The sequence below is a fragment of the Cyphomyrmex costatus genome, unplaced genomic scaffold, assembly GCF_001594065.2.
Source record: "Cyphomyrmex costatus isolate MS0001 unplaced genomic scaffold, Ccosl1.0 scaffold216, whole genome shotgun sequence".
NCBI classification, from domain to species: Eukaryota; Metazoa; Arthropoda; class Insecta; order Hymenoptera; family Formicidae; genus Cyphomyrmex; species Cyphomyrmex costatus.
Genome location: NW_017276214.1, coordinates 353,131 through 353,591, shown reverse-complemented (window position 1 = coordinate 353,591; position 461 = coordinate 353,131).

Genomic DNA, 461 nt, shown 5'->3' with positions numbered 1-461 from the left:
GGGGGGGGGGGGGGGGGGGGAACCTCAGCGATAGCGAATTAGCGAGTAGTAGTAGAGTGTGTCGACAGCAGTGATGCGATTTCAAATTCAAACCCGATTGCAACCCTCGATGGTAGCGCCATCGGTCGGCGGCCAGGCGCAACCAGTAGCACACACACAAGCACAAGTTTAGTGCGCAGGTAGAGGATATATTGTAGGATATATATATTTTGGTCCCTTGTGGGGCCTATGGGAAATGTTGTCATTTACCGTGGGCGTTTCGTCTCGGCCCCCACTACTGGACTTGTCAGTAAGGTATCGTAGTGGGAGCCTGCCTCAGACGCCTGGGGGGAGTTTTAAATCGAGGTTCTATACAAAAGGATTTCACGTGTCTCGAATACATGCGAGAATTAGCGCGAGTCTCTTTCTTGGACCTCTGGTGGCGGGTCGCCACAATATAATATATATATATATAATTATAT